Source organism: Cornus florida, unplaced genomic scaffold (genome assembly GCF_030987335.1).
Source record: "Cornus florida cultivar Cherokee Brave unplaced genomic scaffold, ASM3098733v1 CherokeeBrave_3.0.0_Hap2_Chr01, whole genome shotgun sequence".
Lineage (NCBI taxonomy): Eukaryota > Viridiplantae > Streptophyta > Magnoliopsida > Cornales > Cornaceae > Cornus > Cornus florida.
In genome coordinates this window covers 53,165,272-53,173,940 of record NW_026775571.1, presented here as the reverse complement: position 1 = coordinate 53,173,940, position 8,669 = coordinate 53,165,272, and the positions used below count along the sequence as shown (strand labels likewise).

General features: G+C 39.4%; 1 pseudogene; it reads left to right on the top strand.

The window, feature by feature from the left end:
- Positions 1-5,700: 5,700 nt before the first annotated feature.
- On the top strand, positions 5,701-8,183 carry LOC132272351 (uncharacterized; annotated as a pseudogene).
- Positions 8,184-8,669: the final 486 nt, after the last annotated feature.

The following is an 8,669-nucleotide window of genomic DNA, read 5'->3' as shown; positions in this document are numbered from 1 at the left end:
TCCCATTGTAAAGGAAGGTCTCACGATGTACCGCTAATCCAATCTCATGTTTAAGGATGTATTGTCCAAGTTGGGCGTCTCAAACATCCACACACCAACTCGAGGGGGAGTGTTAGCCGAGATATGATAGGTGCAAATCATGGGATGTGACTTACCATATTATCTGAGATATGATAGCCACAAATAATGGATTTGATTTTATTTACGCATATGTCTAGGCATAGAATATGCAATGATTTTATTTAGTTTCCTTTATTGTAATATTAACATGTGCTCTTTTTAGTATATAAATGTGAGAGTTGTGAATGAGTATTTATATATCTCATTCAAACCTTTTACATATTTCTCTTCTCTTTCTTCTACATTATATTTCTTCTGATGCATTGATTCTAGTCTCCATATATAGTGATTCTAGTACTTTGGTGTGTATTAGTATTTCACATGCAGTTTCATAATAATAGATTTTGTTATGTATTCAGACACAACTTTATCCTAATTGGAGTTTCCTAAGTGAATCTATTTTAATTTTCTGTGTGATATGTGTAACAATTGATTATATTAGCAATCTGTTTCATTTAAAAAAAAAAAAATGTTTCTGTTACCTAAGGGCCAAATATTTTTTTTGTTTATGTTTTTCGGGTTGTTGTTTAACCAATTTAAAGAGCTTTAAGTATTGATCTAATATGACAAATAATTCATAAAACTAGGAAATATGTGACTTCCTTGCTTTAACTGCTTTGCTACTTTTTGTTTTCCTCTTATATTGGTAAGAAAGACACTCGCACACACTATTTTGAACTCCTCCCCTCCTTTTTGAGGATGGGAAAGTTATATGATTGGGTTAGATGCCATTTGGTAACTTTGCTATTGTCATAGATGCAGTTTACTACGTATTAAAAAATAATTGAATAAATTTGACTGTAGGTAGAAAAAGTTTCTGCCCATATTATATATATATATATATATAACTAAATAATACAACATACGCTTTTTCAGCCAACTAGCTGTAGAATTATCAATGGGTCAATTGCCATCTTCATTATTATTCATTCTTTTATCTCCAACAATTCAATTTTGATTTGCTAATTTACTGGGCATTTCTAAGAACTCTATCTTTGTGGTTGTTGTGTGTCCATGAATGGATCATGAGTTGCTAAGTGATGCTAGGTGGCATTTGTGAATTTGATACTTTTACTGATGCGTTTAGGATTTTGCATTTGTTTATATTATATACCGCATCCATTTGAGTTGTATGAGGAGCATGCATAAACTGGCTCACAACACTAACCGCAAAAGCCAAATCAGGACGGGTGTTGGTAAGATAAATCAATCTTCCTACCAAGAGCTGATACTGGGAGGGATCGGAAAGGAGATCTCCAGACTCAGCTGAGATCTTCATATTAGGATCTATTGAAGTGGAAGCAAGTTTACACCCAAGCATACCCGTGTCTCGAAGAAGATCCAAGACATACTTTCTTTGCGATAAAGAGATACTCTGCTTAGATCTAGCAACCTCAATTCCCAAGAAATATCTGAGTTGCACTTTCATATCAAAAGCTTTATCCAATTGAAGCTTTACTTGAGCAATCCCAGGGGTGTCATTGCCAGTAATGATGATATCATCAACATAGATAAGAAGAATGATACATCGACCAGTGGAGGAACGGTAGATAACACATGTATGGTCAGAATGGCATCTAACAAACTCCATGGATAAAATTACATCATTGAAGCTTCTGAACCAAGCTCTGGGAGATTGTTTTAACCCATACAAATACTTCTGCAATCAACATACCTTTCTAGCATACTCCCCCTCTGCCCGAAAACCGGGTGGAGGATCCATGTAAATAGTCTCAACAAGATCACCGTTAAGGAAAACATTCTTCACATCAAGCTAATGAAGAGGCCAATTGTGAGAGGCAGCCAGGGAGACAAGCAAATGAACTGAGGTCAATTTAGCCACTGGAGCAAAGATATCATTAAAATCTTTACCATGTATTTGAGTAAACCCTTTGGCCACCAAACGGGCCTTATACATATCAATTGAGCCATCGGCCAGATATTTAACATTGAATACCCATTTGCAACCAACGGTCTTTTCACTAGGAGGGAGAGATATAAGCTCCCATGTTTCATTTTGCTACAAAGCATTCATTTCTACCATCATAGTAGACAATTAATTGGGATTCCGGAGTGCCTCAAACCCATTTCTGGGAATGGAAATGGAATCAAGTTTGCTTAGAAAGGCTCGGTAAGACCCTGAAAGACCATTATAAGAGATATACTGCGAAATAGGATGATCAGTACTACTCCTTCCGTCCCAAATTAGATGTCCTGTTTTGGGAACCGTGACTCACAAAATTTGTGAGTCATGGTTCCCAAAACAGGACATCTAATTTGGGACGGAGGGAGTAGTACAAGCGAATCCAAATTGAGTAGGGGGTTTGCGGTTTTGAGTGGGATACCGAGACTCAGGAACAGGGTTAGGGAAATGTAAAGAGGAGAGAGGAGATGTACCTGAACCTGTATCTGAGGAGGATGAAGGCAGTGGAGTCGGAGCACGAGGGCGGCGAGAATAGACCTACAAATGGGGTGAGGAAACCACAAGAGAAGACTCTTCTTGAAAAATAGGAAGAGGACGAGCAAGAGGAGAAGCCTCTTGATCGGGAGTAGAAGTTTTCTGCAAGATAGTGTTAGAACCATAAAAGGGGTATGCTCATGAAAGGTGACATCAAGAGTGACACATGTGTTTGTGTATAGGATAATAACACCGGTAACCTTTTGATATGGAAGAGTATCCTAAAAAGATACATTTAATGGCCATGTCATCAAGTTTAGTACGAGAAGGGCTACGGTTCTAAACAAAACATGTACATCTAAACACCCGAGGCATGATGGAAAAAAGAGTAATATCAGGCTGAAGCACATGTAAGGGGGCCTTACCATTTAATACTCTACTAGGGTACGATTAATGAAGATAGTAGCTATAAGAACCACCATGTGCTAGTATGATTTTGACACATTCATACCACTTAAAATTCATTGAACAACTGACATTAGTTGGTGGTTTTTACGCTCTGCCACACCATTCTGTTCAGGGGTATATGGACAAGTAAGCTGATGAAGAATACCTTGTTCGTTAAATTGAGACCGAAACTCATTGGAAACGTATTCACGACCATTGTCTGACCTAATACTCCTAACAATAGTTTTATATTGAGTTTTGATCATTTAGAGAAATTGAATGAACAAGGGAAAAACTTCAGATTTCTTTTAAAGTAAATATACCTATATGCAGTGGGAATAATGATCAATGAATGTGACATAATAACGATGCCCCGAAAAAGCAATAACAGGAGAAGGACCCCACACATTGGAATGTATGAGATCAAACATACTAGGTGCACGATGCATATGAGAGATATAATTGGTTCTCGTATGTTTAGAAAGCTCACAAATCTCACATTGAAACTTATTTTCCTTACAAGCTGACGAGTGGAAGCCGCTTGATATACGCCAAATTGATGTAGTGAATGTGCGGTTCAAGAAAAGCCTTTTTGGTCAAGTTTTAATTTATAAAAACCACTACTACCATTACTACTAACGTAGCAAGGGTGAGTAGGGATCGTCCCAAGGGATTGGAGTCGTACTTGGTTGTGGAATCGCATTAGGGTTAGTAGGTCGAGTGATCAAACAAATGGTTGGTTGGTTGATTAAACTAGAGAGCAAATTAAACTAAATAATTGAATGCAATAAGGAGTAAGTAAGAGAGAGAGAGTTCTTGGGGTTTAGAGGTCACCACCAAGCAATGCTTTTCTACACCCTTAACTAGTGACTAATAAGGGTAATGTGTGTTGCAATATTGATGTGTGTGTGTGTGTTTGGTTGATTCAATTAGCAAGGGTGACTAATTAAGCATACATTGTCTAATTAACATGTGAAAAACACAATATATCTAGCAATTAAGTATATATGTCTAAATAGCATGTGAAAAGCACAATATATCTAGCAATTCATTAATCCTTTCATTAAGCTCACAAGCCAAATACACCACAAGGTTAGAGACATATGCTACTTGCATTCAAAAGTATGGAACGTCAAACAACAAGCATGGATTGTCCTCCTATCTAACAACTATGCTACAATTACACTACAATTAAGCTAATGACATGAAATTAAACTAATTAAGCTAAGGGAGAGGCACAATCCATCAAGAAATGAGCATGAACCATCTAGAAAATTACAAGAGCATTCCTTTAAGCACTATGTTTTGACAATCTCTAGATCTATAGCATTAATACACATAGACATGCATCAATAACACAAGAGATAGAGACAAACACATGAACATCTATTCTAGCATACTTAGACATATGGATAGAATGAAATGATCAATTGGAAGCATTAAACCACATAAATCATTGAATAAACAAGATCTATGTATATAAAAGTGCCAAAATATATATTACAACACTAATCCCTCAATAATACACAAAATCAAGATGTAGAAAGCATGCTTGGGGCTAACTCTAGCCCCAAGAGGATGTCTAGCCACTCATGGTAGTGCTTCTCCAACCCTCAAGGGCTAACTCCATGGTAGAGATTTGCTCCTTGGTAGTCTCTAATGGTGTCTCTAGCCTCCTCCTCCTCTAAGCTTGCTCTCCAAGAGTTCTTACAAGGTATGAGATGATATGATATGGTATGAGGTCCTCTCTTCTAAAAAGCAATCCTTATCCTTATATAGGTAGGTCAAATGACACCCAAAATGAGCTGGGGTTGTGCACAAAATATTCCCCAATGATTGGATAAAGGACAACTTTCAATGAGCTGGAAATTTAACTTTTTTGCACTGGAGGAAGTTTGATCGATCGAACCTTGGACTTGGATCGATCGAACATGGCTAAGATCTATCGAACTTAGGCTGGATCGATCTTCATTGGTGGCACTTTTTGGATAAAGACAAATCTGAGATATTTTGAAGATATTTTTGGGAAAAGGACAAAAGTAGTTGGTAGGGTGGTACAACTAGATAAGATCAATCATTTAGATAAGGACAAAGCAGTTCGATCGATCGAAGAATGATGTTGGATCGATCGAACTTTTGGGATCTCTGAAAATATCATCATGGCTCTGATCCATCTTGAAGTGCTGAGATCGATCATGTTGGATCGATTGAACCTTGATCTGAGATCGATCGAAAATGTTGATTTCCACCTTTTTCTTCCTTTTGCTTCCACTTGGCTCATTTCTTTGATTTATCCCAGAATTGCTTCATTTCTGCTCTTATTTGGCTGAGTTAGCTTATTTTCAGGATAAGTGCCTAAAAATGGAAATAATACGAAATCAATCTAAAACGGTAAAGTAAGATAGATAAAGGTAGTAGAATGCCTAAGCTTAATGGGTTTAAATACGCACTTTTCAGCGCTCATCACAAGCCGTTATTAATGAAGGGAAAGGCAGACATAAATACTAAAAAACGCAATTGCATACTACCCAGTACTATAATAAAACAACGAACGCCATCGGATGTGGCACTATAAATGCCGTTAATAGGATTGTGTTAGATATTTATAAAATTGTTACTTAGGTTCGGTCGCACCATAGTACAACCCTCAATTTGGTGGCCAAGTAAATAGACCTTATAAATACACCTTAGTGCCCAAGTAAGCAGGCTTTTGGGCCCACTAGAAATTTACAAAGATGGAGAGCCAACAATCCTGTGCCAATGAAACCGACGGGCGTCACCCAGTTGCTGCCGCCACCTGGCCCACCATCACCGCCAATGAGTTTTATCCACTGGCCACAACCACAGTCGATGACAGCGCCACCGTCGATGGGCTTCACCGTCTAGCCACCGCCACAACCGATAGGTGAAGACTTTCCAAAACCACAAGGCATCTCCAACTGGCCACCACCACCACCACCACCACCAATGCGCTTCACCGACTTGCCACCGCCGCCAACTGGCCACCAACACCATCGCCACTGCCACTACAGAGGCCACCATCACTGCCACTGCCACTGCCACGACCGATAAGCTTCTTGCCGGCGCCACCGCCGCCACCACGAATGCGTTTACCGCCACCGTGACTGTCACAACCGATGGGCTCCACCAATAGGCCACCACCGAGGGTTTAACTGAGAACAAATACCTAACCTATTTATTCACTGGCAATCCATGCCTAGATCTCTCCTTCCACATTGTCCCCGACACACATCCCCATTATCTCGCCGGAATCTCGGTGAAAAGAAGTCGGATCTCACCAGAAGGTTGAAGAGTGTTGCGATTACTCTGAAAATTCATATGCAACCCGTGAGGCGTCCGAGGCACCGGAAAGTTTGACAAGGAGAATTTTTACAAGGCAGCACTTTGGCTTCACGAAAACCACCCCAAAACCCTAGCATCCAATGTCAGTATCTTGGCCGAATTTGGCTACTTGAAGGACTTGCTGGAGATCCTCTTCCGTCTCCTCGAGGGGCCCCAAATCCAATACATCTCGAGGAGATCGAGAAAGAGTGGTATATGCAGAAAAATGAATTTTGTGAGAAAGAGAAACATCAATCTGCATTTTCTGAGAAAGAAGGGGAGGCTAGCTTGTGGCATGAGAATCGATAGGGGAACGCATTTTGTGAGAGAGATGAGGAGGAGACCTGATAGCAGAATTGATTATGTGAGAGAGATGAGGAAGAGAATCAAAAGCGAAAAGGAAATGAAACAAGAGGAGAATAGGAAGTTGAGGCCTCAGGAAACTAGGAAACAAAGAATCAAGGCCAACATGGAGAAGGAGAATGGTGATAGAGAGAAGGCTAGGGTTTTGAGGAAGGAGAGAGAGCTTGCCAAGGCTAAGAAGGCCTCTGGGAGGTACAATGATGACCCTGAGTATCAGTTCTTGCATGACAAGATTTCTGAGCTCTTCGCTGAGCATCTGAGGTTCAACATTCAGTGTTTGAACACTTGGAAGATCAACAACATCAGTTTGGCAGCCAAATGGTGCCCCTCTATCGATTCTTCGTATGACAAGTCCACTTTGATTTGCGAAAGCATTGCAAAAATGGTTTTTCCTCTTGAGGATTATGAAGAGTACAGAGGAATTGAAGAAGCTCATTATGTGTATAGAGTCAAAGACCGATTGAGGAAGGAAGTGCTTGTGCCACTTCATAAAGCTCTAGAGTTACCAGGGGTTTTTATGAGTGCAAAACATTGGGACACACTTCCATACAAAAGGGTTGCTTCAGTGGCAATGAAGAACTGCAAAAACATATTTTTGCAACGCGACAACAAGAGGTTTAAAGGGTACCTTGAGGATGTCAAATATGGGAAGACAAAAATTTCAGCAGTAGCATTGCTTCCCCATGAGATAATACCTCTTTGAGGGACAAAGATGGTGGAAAAGTTGCAGAGCTTCAATGGGCTAGAATGGTGGAGGACCTTTCAGAGAAAGGGAAGCTGAGAAATTGAATTGCTGTGTGTGATGTATCGGAAAGTATGAATGGTACTCCTATGGAGGTTTGTGTGGCTCTGGGATTGTTAATTTCGGAGCTCAGCGAAGATCCATGGAAAGGGAAAGTGATTACTTTCAGTGCCAAGCCTCAGCTTCATAAAGTGGAAGGAGATAGTCTATTAGAGAAGACTGAATTTGTGAAGAAAATGGAATAAAGTGTAAATACCGACTTCCAGAAAGTTTTTAATAGAAACTTAAAAAGTGCTGTTGATGGAAAGTTGAGCAAAGAGCAGATGATAAAAAAATCTTTGTTTTCAGTGATATGGAATTCGATGAGGCAACAAGGATAAAGAATCAGAAAGTGATTCAGATACTGAGGTTGAGGACTCAGTTGTTTATGACCATGGTAGAAGTTCTTTTGGAGTAAATGGCATGAATGGTCAGCTGAGAGGGTGGAAAACAGACTGTGAAGTGATACAGAGGAAATTTCAGAAAATGGGATATAGTGAGGTTCCAGAGATTGTGTTCTGGAACCTTAGGCTGTACAAAGCTACTCCAGTCACAGCCAAGCAGAGTGGCGTTGCACTGGTAAGTGGTTTTTCAAAGAATATGTTGACTATGTTCTTAGAGGAGGATGATGGGATTTTCAACCCAGAGGTTGTAATGGAGAAATCCATCTCTGGTGAACTATATCAGAAACTCGTTGTGATTGAATCAAATGTTCATCACCTAATCTTTTGATGACTTTCAACCATTAGTCCTTTGGTAATACTTTTATTCTTAATCTCAGCTGTGTTGAAACTAATTTCCTTCTATGCTTCGATTATTTGGAGATGAATGACCATTTAGTTATGTACTTCAGTTGACATTGATCATTTACCTCTTTAAGACTGATTGTGGATTATGACTTCTGATTGTTTGATTCCTCATAGATTTGTCATTGTTTAACTTTCTCAATAATTGATTGTTGATTCTTGAGTTCCAATAGCTTATTCATTTCAAAATGATTCAATTCTGTATTATTAGGTTTACCATTTGACTGAGCAGAACAGTAGAGCAGGGTCTAGTCAGTTATTTTTTTTTTAAATTGCGCTGCATGAACTTATAGGGCTTTGAATCTGTGTTTGAACTGCATTGGGAGGACTTTATTTATTTGTGCTGCAGAGTCAGATGGGTTGAGTCTGACTGAAGATCTCCAGAACCCAACACTAGGGTTAAGCAGATTTC